At 44.5% G+C, this 25322-nt stretch overlaps 4 non-coding genes across 4 annotated transcripts; 3 read left to right on the forward strand and 1 right to left on the reverse strand.

Moving 5' to 3' along the window:
- Positions 1 to 7613: 7613 nt before the first annotated feature.
- On the reverse strand, positions 7614 to 7686 carry trnat-agu (transfer RNA threonine (anticodon AGU)). The gene has a single exon. It is a non-coding gene; the product is annotated as a tRNA-Thr (tRNA).
- An 8749-nt stretch (positions 7687 to 16435) lies between these two features.
- Positions 16436 to 16508, forward strand: trnat-ugu (transfer RNA threonine (anticodon UGU)). Its single transcript has one exon. It is a non-coding gene; the product is annotated as a tRNA-Thr (tRNA).
- A 787-nt stretch (positions 16509 to 17295) lies between these two features.
- On the forward strand, positions 17296 to 17368 carry trnat-agu (transfer RNA threonine (anticodon AGU)). The gene has a single exon. It is a non-coding gene; the product is annotated as a tRNA-Thr (tRNA).
- A 6446-nt stretch (positions 17369 to 23814) lies between these two features.
- Positions 23815 to 23887, forward strand: trnat-agu (transfer RNA threonine (anticodon AGU)). The gene has a single exon. It is a non-coding gene; the product is annotated as a tRNA-Thr (tRNA).
- The last annotated feature ends 1435 nt before the right edge of the window (positions 23888 to 25322 follow it).

Consider the following 25322-nt stretch of genomic DNA (forward strand, 5'->3'; position numbering starts at 1 on the left):
TCTCCTCCGTGGACATGGCCCGAAACACCTCAACCAGGAGGCCTATCCATCCATCCATTCTCTACCGCTTATCCGGGTCGGGTCGCGGGGGCAGTAGCTTCAGCAGGGACGCCCAGACTTCCCTCTCCCCAGCCACTTCATCCAGCTCTTCCGGGGGGATCCCGAGGTGTTCCCAGGCCAGCCGAAGGATGTAGTCTCTCCAGCGTGTCCTGGGTCGTCCCCGGGGTCTCCTCCCGGTGGGACATGCCCGGAACACCTCACCAGGGAGGCGTCCGGGAGGCATCCGAATCAGATGCCCCAGCCACCTCATCTGGCTCCTCTCAATGCGGAGGAGCAGCGGCTCTACTCTGAGATCCTCCCGGATGACCGAGCTTCTCACCCTATCTCTAAGGGAGAGCCCGGACACCCTGCGGAGGAAACTCATTTCGGCCGCTTGTATCCGGGATCTTGTTCTTTCGGTCACGACCCACAGCTCATGACCATAGGTGAGGGTAGGAACGAAGATCGACCGGTAAATTGAGAGCTTCGCCTTTCGGCTTAGCTCTTTCTTTACCACAACGGACCGATACAAAGTCCGCATCACTGCAGACGCTGCACCGATCCGCCTGTCGATCTCACGTTCCATTCTTCCCTCACTCGTGAACAAGACCCCAAGATACTTGAATTCCTCCACTTGGGGCAGGATCTCATCCCCGACCTGGAGAAGGCATGCCACCCTTTTCCGACTGAGGACCATGGTCTCAGATTTGGAGGTGCTGATTCTCATCCCAGCCGCTTCACACTCGGCTGCGAACTGCTCCAATGAGAGTTGGAGGTCACGGCTTGATGAATTCAACAGAACCACATCATCTGCAAAAAGCAGAGATGCAATACTGAGGCCACCAAACCGGACCCCCTCTACGCCTCGGCTGCGCCTAGAAATTCTGTCCATAAAAGTTATGAACAGAATCGGCGACAAAGGGCAGCCTTGGCGGAGTCCAACCCTCACCGGGAACGAGTCCGACTTACTGCGGGATATGCGGACCAAACTCTGACTCCGGTCGTACAGGGACCGAACAGCCCGTATCAGGGGGTTCGGTACCCCATACTCCCGAAGCACTCTCCACAGGACTCCCCGAGGGACACGGTCGAACGCCTTCTCCAAGTCCACAAAACACATGTAGACTGGTTGGGCGAACTCCCATGCACCCTCGAGGACCCTGCCGAGGGTGTAGAGCTGGTCCACTGTTCCACGGCCAGGACGAAAACCACCTGAATCTGAGATTCGACTTCCTGACGGACCCTCCTCTCCAGCACCCCTGAATAGACCTTACCAGGGAGGCTGAGCAGTGTGATCCCCCTGTAGTTGGAACACACCCTCCGGTCCCCCTTCTTAAAAAGGGGGACCACCAGCCCAGTCTGCCAATCCAGAGGCACTGTCCCCGATGTCCACGCGATGTTGCAGAGGCGTGTCAACCAGGACAGCCCCACAACATCCAGAGCCTTTAGGAACTCCGGGCGAATCTCATCCACCCCCGGGGCCCTGCCACCGAGGAGCTTTTTAACTACCTCGGTGACCTCAAACCCAGAGATAGGAGAGCCCGCCTCAGAGAACCCACACTCTGCTTACCCATGGGAAGGCGTGTCGGTGGAATTGAGGAGGTCTTCGAAGTATTCTCCCCACCGACTCACAACGTCCCGAGTCGAGGTCAGCAGCGCCCCATCCCCACTATACACAGTGTTGGTGGTGCACTGCTTTCCTCTCCTGAGACGTCGGATGGTGGACCAGAATTTCCTCGAAGCCGTCCGGAAGTCTTTCTCCATGGCCTCACCGAACTCCTCCCATGCCCGGGTTTTTGCTTCAGCGACCACCAGAGCTGCATTCCGCTTGGCCAGCCGGTACCCATCAGCTGCCTCAGGAGTCCCACAGGCCAAAAAGGCCCGATAGGACTCCTTCTTCAGCTTGACGGCATCCCTCACCGTTGGTGTCCACCAACGGGTTCGGGGATTGCCGCCACGACAGGCACCGACCACCATACAGCCACAGCTCCGGTCGGCCACCTCAGCAATGGAGGAGCAGAACATGGTCCACTCGGACTCGATGTCCCCCGCCTCCCCCCGGAATATGAGCAAAGTTCTGTCGGAGGTGGGAGTTGAAACTCCTTCTGACAGGGGATTCTTCCAGACGTTCCCAGCAGACCCTCACAATACGTTTGGGCCTGCCACGTCGGACCGGCATCTTCCCCCACCATCGGAGCCAACTCACCACCAGGTGGTGATCAGTTGACAGCTCCGCCCCTCTCTTCACCCGAGTGTCCAAGACATGCGGCCGCAAGTCCGATGACACGACCACAAAGTCGATCATCGAACTGCGACCTAGGGTGTCCTGGTGCCAAGTGCACGTGTGGACACCCTTATGATTGAACATGGTGTTCGTTATGGACAATCCGTGACGAGCACAGAAGTCCAATAACAGAACACCGCTCGGGTTCTGATCGGGGGGGCCGTTCCTCCCAATCGCGCCCTTCCAGGTCTCACTGTCATTGCCCACATGAGCATTGAAGTCCCCCAACAGTACAATGGAGTCCCCAGCGGGAGCGCTCTCCAGCACCCCCTCCATGGACTCCAAAAAGGGTGGGTACTCTGAACTGCTGTTTGGTGCATAGGCACAAACAACAGTCAGGACCCGTCCCCCCACCCGAAGGCGGAGGGAGGCTACCCTCTCGTCCACCGGGGTGAACCCCAACGTACAGGCGCCGAGCCGGGGGGCAATAAGTATACCCACACCTGCTCGGCGCCTGTCACCATGGGCAACTCCAGAGTGGAAGAGAGTCCAACCCCTCTCGAGAGGACTGGTACCAGAGCCCAAGGTGTTTGTGGAGGCGAGTCCGACTATATCGAGTCGGAACTTCTCGACCTCACACACCAGCTCAGGCTCCTTCCCTGCCAGAGAGGTGACATTCCACGTCCCTAGAGCCAGCTTCTGTAGCCGGGGATCGGATCGACAAGGTCCCCGCCTTCGGCCACCGCCCAGCTCACACTGCACCCGACCCCTATGGCCCCTCCCACAGGTGGTGAGCCCATGGGAAGGGGGACCCACGTTACCCTTTCGGGCTGTGCCCGGCCGGGCCCCATGGGTGCAGGCCCGGCCACCAGGCGCTCGCCTTCGAGCCCCACCACCAGGTCATTTTTTATTTATTTTTTTTAATCAGAGCATGAACATCAGATACATTTAAAAAAAATCATCATAACAAATGGGAGTCAACACACACCTGCCACCATTTCAATTTTTAACTGCCCAAAAACCAACAACACATGCATTGGGTCCTCTAGAAACATTATTCGCTTATTATGACTTCATAAAGAAGCTGTTTGCTGACCAGACTTAGTGATTGTGTGTGCGACACCATAAGACAACAGGGCTAATGTTGACATATCCACTGCCAAAACGACAATAGAAACATCCGCAACTTACCACAAAGTGTTTTCTCAAGTTAGAAGTGGGCTGAAATATTCAAGTTTGGCCAGTGACAAAACTACGCTGCATGTTAAAGCTGTTGTTTTTTGTGTGTGTTTTTTTGGTTTTGTTTTGTTTTTTTACACCAAAATTTGTCTTTTTGATTGGCTCGCGAAGGCTACGTGCCCGGCCGGTCATGCGACTGCCTTCTGTCTTCTGATTGGTGAATTGGAGTCATATGACATAAGTGATGACAAACAGGCGACCTATGCGGAAGTCGAAGATGGAGTCTAAAAATAGACACGCACAGACGCACACGCAAGAATGGATAAATAAAAGTCGCAAACGACATGTCGATGATTGTAACGGAGTAAAAGTATCAATCCTTTTTACTTTTACTAATATTCAAGTAAAAGTAAAAAGTATGACGCATTTAAAGTATGCAGGCATGGTTGCTGAGGAGCTTTTATGGACCTGAAGGCCCTCAACCGATAGTAGGGGATAAATTCAAACCGACCAATAAGAGTTGAAATTCAAACATCAAGCCCTCTAGTCTTTGTTATCCATAATTTGTACAGTTGCTGCATGAGGGATATTTAACTCTTAGGCCTACTGCACTAGTGTATCCATTGTTGATCATTATTGTGGGACTTTAAAGTACTGTGAATATTACACTTAAATGGTTGTAGACCATTTTCTGTTGAGTTTAGGATATGGGTTGTAATTACAATATTGTTTGTTTGTTTTCGGGATGCTGCACGCGTGCAGGAATTTTCGTAGGCGTAGGTGCAACGTAGCGCAAATAGGTCTTTGATGAATTGTCATCATGTCCTGTTTTGTGGTGACATGAGAAAAGCTTCAGTTGAAGAGCCGCCACTGTCATATAGTTTGTCTGGAAAAAAAGCTTTTGATAACTTAATGTCCCAGTTGTTGCGATGGCACTGACCAAGTTTGAAGTCAATCGGATGAAAACTGCAGGACAAGTTCGCAAAGGTGTTACACCTGTACATTGTCCAAAAGTGTACCTTTCAAAGGTCGTAGGCACGTTTCTCGTGAGTTTAAGGATATGGGTTGTAATTACAATTTTGTAGGTGTCGGGGACCACGAGTATCTTTTTGATGACCTGTAAGTATGGCATCTGCAAGCGTGCAAAAAACGTCCAACTGTCCATTGACGAGGTCACAGTTCACTCCCTGTTCAAACTTTTCATTGCACATTTGGCCACAAAACCACAAATGCTTCAACTTCATCAAAGACTCATTCCCGCTACGTTTCACCTAGGACTGCAAAAATCAGCTCACATCTGTATCGACCCCAGACATACAGAAACTTCAAACACACGCATAGCCTAAATCCCAACAGGAAGTGACCTGCGACTTGGTGATGGTAAGGTTTGAGGTCTTTGGCGAGGTTGCTGATGCAATTCATCAAAGAGCAATTTGTGGTACATCACACCTACACCTACCGAACTTGGCTGGCACGTGTAGCACACCGACACCAACCAAAGTATAATACAGCCCATTTCCTAAACTCATCCATCCATCCATTTTCTGAGCCGCTTCTCCTCACTAGGGTCGCGGGCGTGCTGGAGCCTATCCCAGCTGTCATCGGGCAGGAGGCGGGGTACACCCTGAACTGGTTGCCAGCCAATCGCAGGGCACATAGGAACAAACAACCATTCACACTCACAGTCACACCTACGGGCAATTTAGATTCCCCAATTAATGCATGTTTTTGGGATGTGGGAGGAAACCGGAGTACCCGGAGAAAACCCACGCAGGCACGGGGAGAACATGAAATTACATAATATATTGTAGAAGTTATCATTTATTTGCTTAGCTTGCATTAGTATTTTGGACGATTTTGAGAAAGGAAGATGTCTCGCTTTCAAGATGACTCAGCAGGAATCATCCGATAGAAGGGCGCCTTGACCAAGGCCGTGGCCGGGGACATGGCAGGTGTTGGTCTCATGTCTTCACCTTGAAACACCCCCCCCCCCCCTTAGTGTGTTGTGTGTGAGAATTGAACTCACGACCCCTGGTTTACAAGACCACTGCTCGCACGGCTGAGCTATGAGGTCAAACAGCGTTTTGAAAATCCAAGGACAACAATCCTTAAAATCCAAGAACATTGAGAAAACATTGACCTGCAGGTTTTTGAGGTATTCTAAGGACAACTGCATCACTTTTTCCAGTATATTTTCTTGGTTAACCCAACCACTGGCTTTGTAGACTGTTAAATATATTGTAGAAGTTATCATTGATTTGCTTAGCTTGCATTAGTATTTTGGACGATTTTGAGAAAGGAAGATGTCTCGCCTTCAAGATGACTCAGCAGGAATCATCCGATAGAAGGGCGCCTTGACCATGGCCGTGGCCGGGGACATGGCAGGTGTTGGTCTCATGTCTTCACCTTGAAACCCTCCCCTTAGTGTGTTGTGTCTTGTAAGCTTAGTATGTTATGTCTTGTAACTCAGAAACCTCCCTATTTCAAATAAATACAGGAGCGCCGGGAGAGATTGTTGAGAGCCTGATGAGAGGCTGTAATCTGAACAATCTCCCATACGCCCTCCTCATGAGCAAAAGAAACCAGCGTCTTCATTCCTTTTGTGTCTATTTTTATAGGTGTTGGGTGAGATAGATCCAACATTAAATTGGTCCTTCGAGCCGGATGTCAACACACCCGAGGATTCCAGTTGTGGAGCCGACTTCCAGTTAAGAGACCGTGGCCATGGCAAGTAAGACCCTTTACGGGACTGGTCTTCGTTCTCCTCAACTGGGATCTGAAGGTTGACGACAATCCACAGGATTGAAGACCACTTTGGTGAGTTAAATTTTGTAATTTTTTTTAAAAAAAAGGATTAAAGAGTGAGTGAATTGCGCGACAAAGAAGTCTGCGGCAGAATAAACCTTGTGTAATACTAGTCACTGGCAAGTAAAAGAGGGACGGTGGAGTCCGAGAAATTCCGCGAGGACGTCGGAGTCCTGTACGTACTTAAATTCCGTGTTTCCGTGTGTTTGTAAAAACGTTACTAGTATCATGTGAATGTGTAAAAGTATGAATGTATAAGACAGGATTATAAGTGACAACTGGGTCTGGAAGCAGATGCAAGAATCCTCCGCCCCGTGTGGGTAGAAGTTTGAGGATTACCAAAACCCAGACATTCATTGTCACCCTGTCATTTTGAATAAAGTCAGTATTTAGGTCCCTCTAGGTGCAAATAAACTGACTTCCAAATTCACAAAATGGGAAAAAACAGTACAAGTATTGACTGAGGAGAACAAGGTTGCTTTTCCAAAAAAACTGAGCGGATTTGTGAAAGTTGGTGAAAGAATAACCGGGGTAGCCTCCTTGATGGTTAGCAAGTCTCCCCTTGTGTAAGTGAGTCGTGTAATGTCTCCAAAGACGAACGAAAAACACAAAAACAAAAACAATACTAGAGAGTGCGTTACCGAGGCGACCACACTGTCGTCGCCATCTTGGTTTTTATGTTAGAGTTACCATTTTGGTTAACGAGCTTACAACCACAGGGCAATTGCATTGTCGACTTGTTTCGAAAAAGGTTTCAAGGAATTTAATTGTCATACCAACACATTTAAACATGCTATGGGCAATTTGGAGTCTTCAATTAACCTACCCTGCATGTTTTTGAGATTTTGGAGGAAACCGGAGTACCTGGTGAAAGTGTGTGTTTAAAAAGCACTTTGTATTTGTCAGTTTGGAGGAATACAGTTACTCTTGTTCATGCATTGTTGACCTTCAGTCGGACCAAAATGGAAATGTATGGTACACAGATTGCAAGTATTGACTGAGGAGAAGAAGGTTGCTGTTCTAATGACAACTGCAGAGTGTAGAAGTTGGGTGGAGTTATCCTGTTTCACATAATAGATAGCAGCTGTTTTGATTGCCAACAGGACCCAGTGAGAATTGAACTCACAACCCCTGGCTTACAAGACCAGTGCTCTCGCACCTGAGATATGAGGCCTTCTTTTAGTGTTTTAGCTCATGAGCTCACAACAAATTTTACAAAATGAAGACCAAAGTGGAAAAGACTGTGGTAGGTTAGGAAGGGATGACAGATTACGTCATGGCTTTTGACACGCTCAAAACGGCTATACAGAAAGCTGGTTTCCCACCTTGGCTAGCATCATGTATAACAAATGTGAAGCTAGACTTCTGGCCTCAGTGAGAATTGAACTCACGACCCCTGGGTTACTAGACCAGTGCTCTAGCCACTGAGCTATGAGGCCTTTATTTTCATGTTAGACTTACCATTTTGGTTAACGAGCTAACAACCACAGGGCAATCGCATTGTCGGCTTGTTTAGAAAAAAGAAGGAATTGAATTGTCATACCAACACACATTTAAACATACTATGGGAAATTTGGAGTCTTCAATTAACCTACCCTGCATGTTTTTGAGATGTGGGAGGAAACCGGAGTACCTGGTGAAGGTGTGTGTTTAAAAAGCGCTTTGTATTTGTCAGTTTGGGGGAATACAGTTACTCTTGTTCATGCCTTATTGACCTTCAGTCGGACCAAAATGGAAATTGATGGTACACAGATTACAAGTATTGACTGAGGAGAACAAATTTGCTGTTCCAATGACAAGTGCAGAGTGTAGCAGTTGGGTGGAGTTATTCTGTTTCACATAAACGATAGCAGATGCTTAGATTGCCAACAGGCCCCAGTGAGAATTGAACTCACGACCCCTGGTTTACAAGACCACTGCTCGCACGGCTGAGCTATGAGGTCAAACAGCGTTTTGAAAATCCAAGGACAACAATCCTTAAAATCCAAGAACATTGAGAAAACGACCTGCAGGTTTTTGAGGTATTCTAAGGACAACTGCATCACTTTTTCCAGTATATTTTCTTGGTTACCCTAACCACTGGCTTTGTAGACTGTTAAATATGTTGTAGAAGTTATCATTTATTTGCTTAGCTTGCATTAGTATTTTGGACGATTTTGAGAAAGGAAGATGTCTCGCCTTCAAGATGACTCAGCAGGAATCATCCGATAGAAGGGCGCCTTGACCAAGGCCGTGGCCGGGGACATGGCAGGTGTTGGTCTCATGTCTTCACCTTGAAACCCTCCCCTTAGTGTGTTGTGTCTTGTAAGCTTAGTATGTTATGTCTTGTAACTCAGAAACCTCCCTATTTCAAATAAATACAGGAGCGCCGGGAGAGATTGTTGAGAGCGTGATGAGAGGCTGTAATCTGAACAATCTCCCATACGCCCTCCTCATGAGCAAAAGAAACCAGCGTCTTCATTCCTTTTGTGTCTATTTTTATAGGTGTTGGGTGAGATAGATCCAACATTAAATTGGTCCTTCGAGCCGGATGTCAACACACCCGAGGATTCCAGTTGTGGAGCCGACTTCCAGTTAAGAGACCGTGGCCATGGCAAGTAAGACCCTTTACGGGACTGGTCTTCGTTCTCCTCAACTGGGATCTGAAGGTTGACGACAATCCACAGGATTGAAGACCACTTTGGTGAGTGAAATTTTGTAATTTTTTTTTTAAAAAAGGATTAAAGAGTGAGTGAATTGCGCGACAAAGAAGTCTGCGGCAGAATAAAGCTTGTGTAATACTAGTCACTGGCAAGCAAAAGAGGGACGGCGGAGTCCGAGAAATTACGCGAGGACGTCGGAGTCCTGTACGTACTTAAATTCCGTGTTTCCGTGTGTTTGTAAAAACGTTACTAGTATCATTTGAATGTGTAAAAGTATGAATGTATAAGACAGGATTATAAGTGACAACTGGGTTTGGAAGCAGATGCAAGAATCCTCCGCCCCGTGTGGGTAGAGGTTTGAGGATGACCAAAACCCAGACATTCATTGTCCCCCTGTCATTTTGAATAAAGTCAGTTTTTAGGTCCCTCTAGGTGCAAATAAACTGACTTCCAAATTCACAAAATGGGAACAAAATAACAGTAAAACGGATCCAAAAGAACGCTTAACGTGTAAAGACTGGAAATATGTTCAACTCCAAAACCCTTCCAAAATAAAACATTTAAACACGTGGATAACCAAATACGGTTTCGCTGGGCAGCTAAATTCGCAAAAATTGGTTTAACTTCGAGACGAAATAAAATGTCGACACAAAAATAATATATAAAAAATAGAAAAAGAGGGATATGACGACTTATTCTTCTGGCTAAACATGGCGTCTAAAAGAGAAAAAGGAAGTAAGAAAAATAAGGACTTAGAAAGTGAACAGAAAAGGCGGGCAGAAGAAATGTTGTTTCAAAGACAGAAAGATGACGAGACAGGACCAGTGGTAAGAGTAAGCGAGAAAAAGATGGTTGAGAAAAAAGTGTGAAAAGAATGATTGAGGTGGCAAATCCAAACGTCCAAGAGGACCACAAAGAAACTATTTTGGTCTATAGGACCTGGACTAATGAGGATGTGAAAAAGGCCGTAGCCGGCATCACACCCTACAAAGTAGACATTGATATGAGAACGTTACGACATGCGACACCTGCTAAAATTACTATAGATTATCTGGACTCAGACAATGAAGCAAAAGTCACGGCAGGAATCATTTTACCAGACCAATTAAAGGAACTGTATAAAAATAAGTGTCCCACACATTTCATTGTGCAAAAATTCTCCAGATGGAGAGACATGCATCAAAGATTCATTGGCCTAACTGCATCATCTCGCAGAAGAGGGACATAAAGTTAACAGAAATAAATTGCAATTGTGTAAAAGGCAAGTCAAATATCTAGGCCATAATTTTAGTGTAGGAGGAAGGACTATATTAGAAGACAGGAAAGCAATAGTCTTAAAAAAACCTAAACCACAGACGAAGGAACATATAATAATCATTTTTAGGTCTGACAAATTATTGTAGAGCATGGATTCCAAACTATGCAGAAATTGTTGCACCATTGTGAAAATTAATGTATGAAGACAACCTTAAAATGACATCACCTGTTTAAAGGAATACAGAGGCAGAAAAAGCCTTCTGTGACATTAAACAACATTTGGTGTCCAGTGCTGCGCTGGCCCTTCCAAATTATGATAAATCATTCATTCAAATGCTAGATTGTAAAAGCTATTACATGACCTCCGTACTTACACAACAATACGGTGATAAGCTAAGACCAATAGCTTATTTTTCGACTCAATTGGACAGCGTGACGTGTGCATTACTGCATTGTGTCAGAGCAGTTGTGGCAGCCTTGATGGCAGTGGAGAGCAGTTCCACAATTGTGTTATTTCATCCATTAACTCTTAAGGTCCCAAATACAGTGTCTGCTCTCCTATTGCAAACGAATATGCAAACGTTTTTATCACCTGCAAGACATTTATCTTGCATGGCCATCTTGCTGTCACAACCACATTTGACCGTTGAGCGATGCACAACCTTAAATCCAGCCACACTAATACCCTTACCTGATGAATGATTGTCAGGAATTGGCTGAACAAGCTGCTGAATTAGTAGCATTAACCGAGGCATGCAAACTAATGATAAATAAAGATGTTACAATCTATACTGATAGCCAATATGCGTATTCCACAACAAGAATGCAATTATTGGGAAAAACAAAGTGCAAAACTACAAAATGAAATTTTATATGAGCACAGAAGGGAAACAAACACTTCCAAAAAAAAAAAAACCTATTCAAATGGGCTGCTACATTGAGCTATGGTGTGTCACATGTCTCAACCGGAGGGATGGTGGCACAGATACATCGACACTTTACAGCCCTAAAAAATAGCAGAAACACGTGGGTTCATTTAACACACTGTAAAAGAATCATTTCAGCTGAGTACTCAATTAGGGAAAGTGAGCAAATGTCTGATAACGGAGCGGGAGCAGATGTGTAGATTCTGAAAACGCTTGCTGGTCAGTGAAGAAAAAAGACACCAACCCTTTTAGTGAGAACTCAGCAGAAAGGCTATGAGAAAGGTTATGAGATTCGATAGGTTGTTACGTAGCAACTTTGTTTACTATGGTGTTGGTTTTGTTTATGTGGTATATGGGACGTCCCACCCTGAATGATACCAACTGAGAGGTGTAAATCATGGGATCCTCTATATCCCGTAACAAAAGCAGACAAACACAAACCAATGTTTTCTACTTGAGTAGCACCGAGTAATTTTACTTGTATAAACATGATGAGTAAAGGCAAGAAATTAGGACCACTGTATACCCTATGCCTGTTCAAGATTTAATGGAAAAAGCACCAATGTTGTTGTCAAATCTAGAACATAGACAAAAAAGAGATTTGTCCTGGCAGGGGCAAAATTATCCAACATAAAACATACATCGACGCCATAGGTGTTCCTCGTGGGGTTCCTAATCAATACAAATTAGCTGACCAAGTTGCAGGAGGATTTGAGTACCTCATATGCTGGTGGTGTATGATTAATAAAAATGTTGATGGGATAAACTATATCCACTTCAATGTACAGAGATTAGGAAATTGGACTCAGAGTGGGTTGGAAGCTCATGCATGAGCAGCTCATGGCTACCTCTTTAATGACGTTCCAAAACCACATCGCTGTCGACTTGCTCCTCGCAAGAGAGGGAGGTGTTTGCGGTATGTTTGGAGAAGAAGGTTGGACATACATTCCAAACTACTGCTTCAGATGGCAGCTTGACCAGAGCCATCGATGGTCTACGGACCCTCAATCAACACTCAGCTGGATGGACGTTTTTGGGAAATACAAAACCCTAATTTCACCAATATTGATATCACTTGCTGTTTTTGCAGCCATTCTGACATTGTGTGGATGTTTTTGTATCCCATGCATTCGGGCTTTAATCAGTAGATTAATTACCACAGCAATTACCCCCATGGAGGAACCGTATGGAGCAGATGTATCCTTTACTGGATGTTGATAATGATGACGATGATGATGATGATGAAGATGATGTTGTTTTACCTGATTTGTTTCCTGATCCAGGTGATTACGATGTTTAAACTACAACATTCATGTATGACAAGTTTACTCTGAGTGTAAATGTATTTGTTTCATGAAAAATTATTCTACAGTTAAAAATCGAAATGAAGTGACTGTAAAATGATATTAGAATTTGTGCAAATACATGATAAACAGGAGGGAAATGTTAACTATATTGTAGAAGTTATCATTTATTTGCTTTGCTTGCATTAGTATGATGGACGATTTTGAGAAAGGAAGATGTCTCGCCTTCAAGAAGATGACTCAGCAGGAATCATCTGATAGAAGGGCGCCTTGACCAAGGACGTGGCCGGGGACGTGGCTGGTGTTGGTCTCATGTCTTCACCTTGAAACCCTCCCCTTAGTGTGTTGTGTCTTGTAAGCTTTGTATGTTATGTCTTGTAACTCAGAAACCTCCCGATTTCAAATAAATACAGGAGCGACGGGAGAGATTGTTTAGAGCGTGATGAGAGGCTGTAATCTGAACAATCTCCCATACGCCCTCCTCATGAGCAAAAGAAACCAGCGTCTTCATTCCTTTTGTGTCTATTTTTATAGGTGTTGGGTGAGATAGATCCAACAAGACCATGGCTCGTACCAATGAGGGACGAGGCCTCACTCTTTGGTCTTGCGTAATCCTTTCGGTGAACAAGCCAACACAGCACTAACGAAGACAGAAGATTACTGATACATTGAAGTACCAATAGCAACATCCGCATCACAGCCCATAAACCATATAACTTGTCATCTGGCCCCAGTGAGAGTTGAAATCATGACCCCTGGTTTACAAGACCAGGGCTGAGGATATGGGTTGGAGTGCTTGCAAATAGTGCATGATAGTTGCAGTATATGGAGCTTCAAACGCTCCACCATCATCCCAGTCCCCAAGAAACCTGCAATCTCGGGTCTGAATGACTACAGGCCTGTCGCTTTGACATCTGTGGTCATGAAGTCCTTTGAACGTCTTGTGCTGGACCACCTCAAGAGTGTCACAGGTCCCCTGCTGGACCCCCTGCAGTTTGCCTACCAAGCGAACAGATCTGCGGATGATGCAGTCAACATGGGACTGCACTTCATCCTAGAACACCTCGACAGTGCAGGGACCTACGCGAGGATCCTGTTCGTGGACTTCAGCTCAGCGTTCAACACCATCATCCCTGAACTCCTTTCATCCAAGCTTCTCCAGCTCAGCGTCTCACCTGCCATCTGCCAGTGGATTTACAGCTTTCTGACGGGCAGGACACAGCAGGTCAGGCTGGGGGAGGCCACCTCATCCACACGCAGCATCAGCACTGGGGCGCCCCAAGGTTGTGTCCTCTCTCCGCTGCTCTTCTCTCTCTACACGAACGACTGCACCTCAGCGAACCCGACTGTCAAACTCCTGAAGTTTGCAGATGACACCACTGTCATTGGCCTCATCAAGGACGGTGACGAGTCTGCATATCGACAGGAAGCGGAGCGGCTGGAGCTGTGGTGCGGCCGACACAACCTGGAGCTGAACATGCTCAAGACTGTAGAGATGATCGTGGACTTCAGGAGGCATCCTTCGCCACAGCTGCCCCTCACGCTGTCCAGCTGCCTTGTGTCAACCGTCGAGACCTTCAAGTTCCTGGGAATTACAATCTCCCAGGACCTGAAGTGGGCGACCAACATCAACTCCGTCCTCAAAAAGGCCCAGCAGAGGATGTACTTCCTGCGGCTTCTGAGAAAGCATGGCCTGCCACCGGAGCTGCTGAGACAGTTCTACACAGCGGTCATCGAATCAGTCCTGTGTTCTTCCATCACAGTCTGGTTTGGTGCTGCTACAAAAAAGGACAAACTCCGACTGCAACGGACAATCAAAACTGCTGAAAGGATTGTCGGTACCCCCCTACCCACCCTTGAGGACTTGCACGCTGCCAGAACTAAGACAAGGGCGTGCAAAATCCTCTCGGACCCTCCCCACCCTGGTCACCAGCTCTTCCAGCTCCTTCCCTCAGGTAGGCGCTACCGATCAATGCAAACTAGAACTAGTAGACATTCCAACAGCTTCTTCCCTCTTGCAATCAACTTCTTGAACAGCTAACTTACAATTCCATTACAACAAGCTGGCAATTTTTTGACTTGAGTTCGTTGTCACATTTCTGTATTATGTATTACTCGTGCACTCACTGTAGTTGTCTCGCCGTGCTGCACTATTTGCATATAGTGGCCACTCATGCCAGAGTAGCATCTGCTCCATTTGCACACTGATTGAGGAGTATCTGTAACATTTGCACAACCATTGTCCCAGATTATCGCAGTACTCGTCACTTTAAACCGCATACACTCCTTGAAGTCTCAGTGCCCTTTGCACAATGGTCATTGCACCGGACTATTGCGTTATTAGCCATTCGAACTGAGGACTCTGCATCTTTTTGCACAATTGTTGTTTGTTGTTGTTTTTTGTCAATGTCTTTATGTCTCCAAAGTGTTCTGTAAATTGACTGTCTGTTGTACTAGAGCGGCTCCAACTACCAGAGACAAATTCCTTGTGTGTTTTGGACATACTTGGCAAATAAAGATGATGAGGGAATATGTATGTATGTATGTGTGTATGTGTGTATGTGTGTATGTGTGTATGTGTGTATGTGTGTGTGTGTGTGTGTATGTGTGTGTGTGTGTATGTGTGTGTGTGTGTATGTGTGTGTGTGTGTGTGTGTGTGTGTGTGTGTGTGTGTGTGTGTGTGTGTGTGTGTGTGTATGTGTGTATGTATGTATGTGTGTATGTGTGTATGTATGTATGTATGTATGTATGTATGTATGTATGTATGTATGTATGTATGTATGTCCACACTAAAAAAAGCTGGGTCAAACTTGTAACTCAACTGTTGATTTGGTGTAGTTGGGTCAGAGGTTTGGTCAATTTGAACCAACATTGGATTAAAAAAAAACTCGAGCACATTTTTAATCCATCTGTTGTATAAGAGATTCCCTGCCCACAACACAAAAAAATGCATCGATTTCACAACCCAGCCATTGGTATTAGCTGATGGTTCTGAGATTGTTCAACTACATTGGGTTGCAGGTACACCACCATTGGTTTGAGAAACCCGCCTTCTTCAAGTCGCCATTTTTGTTTGATTGCACTTATTTCATTCAGCTGTGACTTGGAGCCACCTGCTGACTGCTTCCTATATGGTGAAGGGGAACAGTAAGTACAAGAGTCTAGTTACTCATGCCTCCATTAATATAAGACATTTATTATTTGAAGAAAAGTTCAATGTGAATGGCTGGCAACCAATTCGGGGTGTACCCCACCTCTTGCCCAAAGTCATCTGGGGTGGGCTTAAGTACACCCGCGAACCTAGTGATGAAATGCGGTTCAAAAAATGGATGGATGGTTGTTTTAGGCCACTTTTTGTTTCATATTTGACCAATCCCAACTCCCGGACTTTTTTTGGACATACTTGAAAAATAAAGATGATTCTGGTTCTTAAAAGAAAGCCCTCATACCTCAGTGGCTAGAGCACTGGTTTAGTAAACCAGGGGTCGTGAGTTCAATTCTCACTGTGACCTGAAGTCTAGTTTAGTAGGTGTTATACATGATGCAAGCCAAGGTAGGAAACCAATTTCCTGAGTAATCATTTTGAGCGTGTCAAAAGCCACGACGTACTCTGTCATCCCTTGCAAACCTACCATGAGCACTATGGTTAACAAGCTGATCACAGACATTTCCAAACTTTGCTCTTGTTTTTTTTTGTAAAATTAGGTGATAGCTCATGAGCTAAAATGCTAACAGAAGGTGTCATATCTCATCTGTCTTCATTAGTGCTGTGTTGGCTTGTTCACTGAAAGGATTACGAAAGACCAAAGAGTGAGGCCTCATGCCTCAGTGGTACGAGCCATGGTCTACAAAGCCAGTGGTTGGGTTAACCAAGAAAATATACTGGAAAAAGTGATGGAGTTGTCCTTAGAATACCTCAAAAACCTGCAGGTCAATGTTTTGTCTCATCCATTCAAAGCAATGTTCTTGGATTTGCAGGATTGTTGTCTTTGGATTTTCAAAATACCAACATCACACTCCATTGCTCTTATCCTGCCATTTACTAGGGTCAAACTCAAGGCCTCATAGCTCAGCCGTTAGAGCACTGGTCTTGTAAACCAGGCATCGTGAGTTCAATTCTCACTGGGGCCTGTTGGCAATCTAAGCATCTGCTATTGTTTATGTGAAACAGGATAACTCCACCCAACTGCTACACTCTGCAGTTGTCATTGGAAAAGCAACCTTCTCCTCAGTCAATGCTTGCAATCTGTGTACCATAAATTTCCATTTTGGTCCAACTGAAGGTAAACAATGCATGAACAAGAGTAACTGTGTTCCCCATCCAACCATCCATTTTCTGAGCCGCTTCTCCTCACTAGGGTTGTGGGCGTGCTGGAGCCTATCCCAGCTGTCATCGGGCAGGAGGCGGGGTACACCCTCAACTGGTTGCCAGCCAATCGCAGGGCACATACAAACAAACAACCATTCGCACTCACAGTCATGCCTACGGGCAATTTAGAGTCTCCTATTCATGCATGTTTTTGGGATGTGGGAGGAAACCGGAGTGCCCGGAGAAAACCCACACAGGCACGGGGAGAACATGCAAACTCCACACAGGCGGGGCTGGGAATTGAACCCGGGTCCTCAGAACTGTGAGGCTGACGCTCTAACCAGTCGGCCAGCGTGCCGCCACTGTGTTCCCCCAAACTGACAAATACAAAGTGCTTTTTAAACACACACTTTCACCAGGTACTCCGGTTTCCTCCCACATCTCAAAAACATGCAGGGTAGGTTAATTGAAGATTCCAAATTGCCCATAGCATGTTTAAATGTGTGTTGGTATGACAATTCAATTCCTTTTTCTAAACAAGCCGACAATGCAAATGCCCTGTGGTTGTTAGTTCGTTAACCAAAATGGTAACTCTAACATGAAAGGAAAGGCCTCATCGCTCAGTGGCTAGAGCACTGGTCTAGTAAACCAGGGGTCGTGAGTTCAATTCTCACTGAGGCCTGAAGTCTAATTTCGTAGTTGTTATACATGACGCGAGCCAATGTAGGAAACCAGCTTCCTGAATTGTCATTTTGAGCGTATCAAAAGCCATGATGTACTCTGTCATCCCTTGCTAACCAACCGTTAGCACTATGGTTAACAAGCTGATCACAGACATTTCAAAGCTTTGCTCTTCATTTTGTAAAATTAGGTGATAGCTCATGAGCTAAAATGCTAACCGAAGGTCTCTTATCTCAGGGGCGAGAGCACTGGTTTTGTAAACCAGAGGTCGTGATTTCAATTCTCACTCGGGCCTACCACCCAAATACAGATTCAATGTTTATGCTAACCATTCTTGAGTTGTGGTTTCTTTGTATTCTAATGGATATTTATTGAGAATTACAATCGTTCAGTCGAATAGAGCAAAGTTTTTAAAGGGCAATTTCAGAAACAAAAAAAGGAGACTGTGAAAAGGTAGCAAAAGAATATAGGAAAAGAAGACAACAAAAGATGAAACTCTAGTTGTTAACAAGATGAGGAAAGTAATCGAGTACAATTACGCAGAATCGAGTGTTGTATGGGTCAGTTGTGCTACATCCTGTGTGGGAAGGATACAACAAGATAGCACAGGACTGGACAGGACAGGGACAGGAGTGGAAGCCGTCAGGACAGGGGGTTGTGGACCCGGCTGTACAACTGAAGTGTGGTGGGAGTGGCTTTGTAAATTATAAACATCTACAGGACCAGAGTCTAATGAGGGGCTACCCAAGAAATTCACATATTCTATGCTTATGCTAACCATTCTTGAGTTGGTAGTATACGTCCTGTGGACATTGTTGCTGAACATACTAAGGTATCATTTTGTAGCCCTTATATCAGTCCCCCTATGCTCAGTCAACCCTGCATTATGAAGTTTTCTCAAGAACAAATAACCATATACTGCAACTATCATGCACTATTTGCAAGCACTCCAACCCATATCCTCAGCCCTGGTCTTGTAAACCAGGGGTCATGATTTCAACTCTCACTGGGGCCAGATGACAAGTTATATGGTTTATGGGCTGTGATGCGGATGTTGCTATTGGTACTTCAATGTATCAGTAATCTTCTGTCTTCGTTAGTGCTGTGTTGGCTTGTTCACCAGAAAAGGATTACGCAAGACCAAAGAGTGAGGCCTCGTGCCTCATTGGTACGAGCCATGGTCTTGTTGGATCTATCTCACCCAACACCTATAAAAATAGACACAAAAGGAATGAAGACGCTGGTTTCTTTTGCTCATGAGGAGGGCGTATGGGAGATTGTTCAGATTACAGCCTCTCATCACGCTCTAAACAATCTCTCTCCGTCGCTCCTGTATTTATTTGAAATCGGGAGGTTTCTGAGTTACAAGACATAACATACAAAGCTTACAAGACACAACACACTAAGGGGGGGGGGGGGGGGGGTTTCAAGGTGAAGACATGAGACCAACACCAGCCACGTCCCCGGCCACGTCCTTGGTCAAGGCGCCCTTCTATCGGATGATTCCTGCTGAGTCATCTTCTTGAAGGCGAGACATCTTCCTTTCTCAAAATCCTCCATCATACTAATGCAAGCTAAGCAAATAAATGATAACTTCTACAATATAGTTAACATTTTCCTCCTGTTTATCATGTATTTGCACAAATTCTAATATCATTTTACAGTCACTTCATTTCGATTTTTAACTGTAGAATAATTTTTCATGAAACAAATACATTTACACTCAGAGTAAACTTGTCATACATGAATGTTGTAGTTTAAACATCGTAATCACCTGGATCAGGAAACAAATCAGGTAAAACAACATCATCTTCATCATCATCATCATCATCGTCATCATTATCAACATCCAGTAAAGGATACATCTGCTCCATACGGTTCCTCCATGGGGGTAATTGCTGTGGTAATTAATCTACTGATTAAAGCCCGAATGCATGGGATACAAAAACATCCACACAATGTCAGAATGGCTGCAAAAACAGCAATTGATATCAATATTGGTGAAATTAGGGTTTTGTATTTCCCAAAAACGTCCATCCAGCTGTCCCACAAGGAGGTGTCCACACCAGAGTGTTGATTGAGGGTCCGTAGACCATCGATGGCTCTGGTGAAGCTGCCATCTGAAGCAGTAGTTTGGAATGTATGTCCAACCTTCTTCTCCAAACATACCGCAAACACCTCCCTCTCTTGCGAGGAGCAAGTCGACAGCGGTGCGGTTTTGGAACGTCATTAAAGAGGTAGCCTTGAGCTGCTCATGCACAGCTTCCAACCCACTCTGAGTCAAATTTCCTAATCTCTGTACATTGAAGTGGATATAGTTTATCCCATCAACATTTTTATTAATCATACACCACCAGCATATGAGGTACTCAAATCCTCCTGCAACTTGGTCAGCTAATTTGTATTGATTAGGAACCCCACGAGGAACACCTATGGCGTCGATGTATGTTTTATGTTGGATAATTTTGCCCCTGCCAGGACAAATCTCTTTTTTGTCTATGTTCTAGATTTGACAACAACATTGGTGCTTTTTCCATTAAATCTTGAACAGGCATAGGGTATACAGTGGTCCTAATTTCTTGCCTTTACTCATCATGTTTATACAAGTAAAATTACTCGGTGCTACTCAAGTAGAAAACATTGGTTTGTATTTGTCTGCTTTTGTTACGTGATATAGAGGATCCCATGATTTACACCTCTCAGTTGGTATCATTCAGGGTGGGACGTCCCATATACCACATAAACAAAACCAACACCATAGTAAACAAAGTTGCTACGTAACAACCTATCGAATCTCATAACTTTTCTCATAGCCTTTCTGCTGAGTTCTCACTAAAAGGGTTGGTGTCTTTTTTCTTCACTGACCAGCAAGCGTTTTCAGAATCTACACATCTGCTCCCGCTCCGTTATCAGACATTTGCTCACTTTCCCTAATTGAGTACTCAGCTGAAATGACTCTTTTACAGTGTGTTAAATGAACCCACGTGTTTCTGCTATTTTTTAGGGCTGTAAAGTGTCGATGTATCTGTGCCACCATCCCTCCGGTTGAGACATGTGACACACCATAGCTCAATGTAGCAGCCCATTTGAATAGTTTTTTTTTTTTTTGGAAGTGTTTGTTTCCCTTCTGTGCTCATATAAAATTTCATTTTGTAGTTTTGCACTTTGTTTTTCCCAATAATTCCATTCTTGTTGTGGAATACGCATATTGGCTATCAGTATAGATTGTAACATCTTTATTTATCATTAGTTTGCATGCCTCAGTTAATGCTACTAATTCAGCAGCTTGTTCAGCCAATTCCTGACAATCATTCATCAGGTAAGGGTATTAGTGTGGCTGGATTTAAGGTTGTGCATTGCTCAACGGTCAAATGTGGTTGTGACTGCAAGATGGCCATGCAAGATAAATGTCTTACAGGTGATAAAAACGCCATATTCGTTTGCAATAGGAGAGCAGACACTGTATGTGGGACCTTAAGAGTTAATGGATGAAATAACACAATTGTGGAACTGCTCTCCACTGCCATCAAGGCTGCCACAACTGCTCTGACACAATGCAGTAATGCACACGTCACGCTGTCCAATTTAGTCGAAAAATGAGCTATTGGTCTTAGCTTATCACCGTATTGTTGTGTAAGTACGGAGGTCATGTAATAGCTTTTACAATCTACCATTTGAATGAATGATTTATCATAATTTGGAAGGGCCAGCGCAGCACTGGACACCAAATGTTGTTTAATGTCACAGAAGGCTTTTTCTGCCTCTGTATTCCATTAAACAGGTGATGTCATTTTAAGGTTGTCTTCATACATTAATTTTGACAATGGTGCAACAATTTCTGCATAGTTTGGAATCCATGCTCTACAATAATTTGTCAGACCTAAAAATGATTATTATATGTTCCTTCGTCTGTGGTTTAGGGTTTTTTAAGACTATAGCTTTCCTGTCTTCTAATATAGTCCTTCCTCCTACACTAAAATTATGGCCTAGATATTTGACTTGCCTTTTACACAATTGCAATTTATTTCTGTTAACTTTATGTCCCTCTTCTGCGAGATGATGCAGTTAGGCCAATGAATCTTTGATGCATGTCTCTCCATCTGGAGAATCTTTGCACAATGAAATGTGTGGGACACTTGTATTTTTATACAGTTCCTTTAATTGGTCTGGTAAAAGGATTCCTGCCGCGACTTTTGCTTCATTGTCTGAGTCCAGATAATCTATAGTAATTTTAGCAGGTGTCGCATGTCGTAACGTTTTCTCATATCAATGTCTACTTTGTAGGGTGTGATGCCGGCTACGGCCTTTTTCACATCCTCATTAGTCCAGGTCCTATAAACCAAAATAGTTTCTTTGTGGTCCTCTTGGACGTTTGGATTTGCCACCTCAATCATTCTTTTCACACTTTTTTCTCAACCATCTTTTTCTCGCTTACTCTTACCACTGGTCCTGTCTCGTCATCTTTCTGTCTTTGAAACATTTCTTCTGCCTGCCTTTTCTGTTCACTTTCTAAGTCCTTATTTTTCTTACTTCCTTTTTCTCTTTTAGACGCCATGTTTAGCCAGAAGAATAAGTCGTCATATCCCTCTTTTTCTATTTTTTATATATTATTTTTGTGTCGACATTTTATTTCGTCTCGAAGTTAAACCAATTTTTGCGAATTTAGCTGCCCAGTGAAACCGTATTTGGTTATCCACGTGTTTAAATGTTTTATTTTGGAAGGGTTTTGGAGTTGAACATATTTCCAGTCTTTACACGTTAAGCGTTCTTTTGGATCCGTTTTACTGTTATTTTTTTCCCATTTTGTGAATTTGGAAGTCAGTTTATTTGCACCTAGAGGGACCTAAATACTGACTTTATTCAAAATGACAGGGTGACAATGAATGTCTGGGTTTTGGTAATCCTCAAACTTCTACCGACACGGGCGGAGGATTCTTGCATCTGCTTCCAAACCCAGTTGTCACTTATAATCCTGTTTTATACATTCATACTTTTACACATTCACATGATACTAGTAACGTTTTTACAAACAGACGGAAACACGGAATTTAAGTACGTACAGGACTCCGACGTCCTCGCGGAATTTCTCGGACTCCGCCGTCCCTCTTTTACTTGCCAGTGACTCGTATTACACAAGCTTTATTCTGCCGCAGACTTCTTTGTCGCGCAATTCACTCACTCTTTAATCCTTTTTAAAAAAAATAATAATAATAATTTAACTCACCAAAGTGGTCTTCAATCCTGTGGATTGTCATCAACCTTCAGATCCCAGTTGAGGAGAATGAAGACCAGTCCCGTAAAGGGTCTTACTTGCCATGGCCACGGTCTCTTAACTGGAAGTCGGCTCCACAACTGGAATCCTCGGGTGTGTTGACATCCGGCTCGGACCAATTTAATGTTGGATCTATCTCACCCAACACCTATAAAAATAGACACAAAAGGAATGAAGACGCTGGTTTATTTTGCTCATGAGGAGGGCGTATGGGAGATTGTTCAGATTACAGCCTCTCATCACGCTCTCAACAATCTCTCCCGGCGCTCCTGTATTTATTTGAAATAGGGAGGTTTCTGAGTTACAAGACATAACATACTAAGCTTACAAGACACAACACACTAAGGGGAGGGTTTCAAGGTGAAGACATGAGACCAACACCTGCCATGAAGGCGCCCTTCTATCGGATGATTCCTGCTGAGTCATCTTGAAGGCGAGACATCTTCCTTTCTCAAAATCGTCCAAAATACTAATGCAAGCTAACCAAATAAATGATAACTTCTACAATATATTTAACAGTCTACAAAGCCAGTGGTTGGGTTAACCAAGAAAATATACTGGAAAAAGTGATGCAGTTGTCCTTAGAATACCTCAAAAACCTGCAGGTCAATGGTTTCTCAATGTTCTTGGATTTTAAGGATTGTTGTCCTTGGATTTTCATAACGCTGCTTGACCTCATAGCTCAGCCGTGAGAGCAGTGGTCTTGTAAACCAGGGGTCGTGAGTTCAATTCTCACTGGGGCCTGTTGGCAATCTAAGCATCTGCTATCGTTTATGTGAAACAGGATAACTCCACACAACTGCTTCACTCTGCACTTGTCATTGGAACAGCAATCTTGTTCTCCTCAGTCAATACTTGTAATCTGTGTACCATAAATTTCCATTTTGGTCCGACTGAAGGTCAATAATGCATGAACAAGAGTAACTGTATTCCCCCAAACTGACAAATACAAAGTGCTTTTTAAACACACACCTTCACCAGGTACTCCGGTTTCCTCCCACATCTCAAAAACATGCAGGGTAGGTTAATTGAAGACTCCAAATTGCCAATAGCATGTTTAAATGTGTGTTGGTATGACAATTCAATTCCTTCTTTTTTCTAAACAAGCCGACAATGCGATTGCCCTGTGGTTGTTAGCACGTTAACCAAAATGGTAACTCTAACATGAAAATAAAGGCCTCATAGCTCAGTGGCTAGAACACTGGTCTAGTAAACCAGGGGACGTGAGTTCAATTCTCACTGAGGCCAGAAGTCTAGCTTCACATTTGTTATACATGATGCTAGCCAAGGTGGGAAACCAGCTTTCTGTATAGCCATTTTGAGCGTGTCAAAAGCCATGACGTACTCTGTCATCCCTTCCTAACCTACCATTAGCACTATGGTTAACAAGCAGATCACAGACTTTTCCACTTTGCTCTTCATTTTGTAAAATTTGTTGTTAGCTCATGAGCTAAAACACTAAAAGAAGGCCTCATAGCTCAGGTGCGAGAGCACTGGTCTTGTAAGCCAGGGGTTGTGAGTTCAATTCTCACTGGGTCCTGTTGGCAATCTAAACAGCTGCTATCTATTATGTGAAACAGGATAAGTCCACCCAACTGCAACACTCTCCAGTTGTCATTGGAACAGCAACCTTCTTCTCCTCAGTCAATACTTGCAATATGTGTACCATACATTTCCATTTTGGTCCGACTGAAGGTCAACAATGCATGAACAAGAGTAACTGTATTCCCCCAAACTGACAAATACAAAGTGCTTTTTAAACACACACTTTCACCAGGTACTCCGGTTTCCTCCTACATCTCAAAAACATGCAGGGTAGGTTAATTGAAGACTCCAAATTGCCCATAGCATGTTTAAATGTGTTGGTATGACAATTAAATTCCTTGAAACATTTTTCTAAACAAGTCGACAATGCAATTGCCCTGTGGTTGTTAGCTCGTTAACCAAAATGGTAACTCTAACATAAAAACCAAGATGGCGACGACCAGTGTGGTCGCCTCGGTAACGCGCTCTCTAGTATTGTTTTTGTTTTTGTGTTTTTCGTTTGTCTTTGGAGACATTACACGACTCACTTACACAAAGTTTTTTCCCCGAGTTACTTACCGCGGCGGCGTCCGCGGTTTTCGGCGCATGGAGACGGAAACGGCACCACAGAGGGAAGCGAGCCGGCATTCAGGTGAAACTCCGCAAGAGAGGACACAGACTGGCGTTCCCGTCGATCCACCTCGCGAAGGTAAGCTCCCTACCCAACAAAATGGACGAGCTTCATCTTCTGTTAAAGACCAGTAAAGACTTCGGACGTTCCGCCGCTATGTGCTTCACGGAGACCTGGCTTTGCGATGCTGTACCCGATGGCGCCGTCATGCTTTCCGGCTTCAATATTCATCGAGCAGACCGCGACATGGAATCATCTGGGAAAACAAAGGGCGGCGGAATATGCTTCTATATCAACGAACAATGGTGTACGGACGTCACGGAGCTCAGCACACACTGCAGCCCGCATTTGGAGTCGTTGTTTTTTTACTGTAAGCCATTCTACTTGCCGCGTGAGTTCGCATCATTCATCCTGGCTGGCGCCTACATTCCGCCTCAAGCTAACACCAACGCCGCACTGCTAACGCTCGCCGAACAAGTCAATGAAATTGAAAAAAAACACCCGGACTCACCCCTCATTATTCTCGGG

The sequence above is a fragment of the Phyllopteryx taeniolatus genome, unplaced genomic scaffold (genome assembly GCF_024500385.1).
Source record: "Phyllopteryx taeniolatus isolate TA_2022b unplaced genomic scaffold, UOR_Ptae_1.2 contig_154, whole genome shotgun sequence".
NCBI lineage: Eukaryota > Metazoa > Chordata > Actinopteri > Syngnathiformes > Syngnathidae > Phyllopteryx > Phyllopteryx taeniolatus.